Source organism: Buceros rhinoceros, unplaced genomic scaffold (assembly GCF_000710305.1).
Source record: "Buceros rhinoceros silvestris isolate BGI_N320 unplaced genomic scaffold, ASM71030v1 scaffold5678, whole genome shotgun sequence".
NCBI lineage: Eukaryota > Metazoa > Chordata > Aves > Bucerotiformes > Bucerotidae > Buceros > Buceros rhinoceros.
Window position 1 is genome coordinate 6,700 of NW_010428473.1, and position 270 is coordinate 6,969.

Genomic DNA, 270 nt, shown 5'->3' on the forward strand with positions numbered 1-270 from the left:
GCGCAACGAGACCCGGGCCCGAGCTGGGGCGCCTGCCGGGCTGGCTGCACCCAGGGCTCCCACCGGACTGCAACCTGCAAGAGCCTGGTAGAGGCAAACAGCGCAGCTGCGTTTCTGAAATATCAAATAACCAAACAACTAGTTAAATCAGCTCTTTGGGCCGGCATGGGATCAAACCAGAGTTCATTTACAGATCTGACGCCCCAGACTGTTCCATTAACCTTTCAGGAATAAACACCTCAGAGTGTGTGTTGGTAGTTTTGGAGCAGA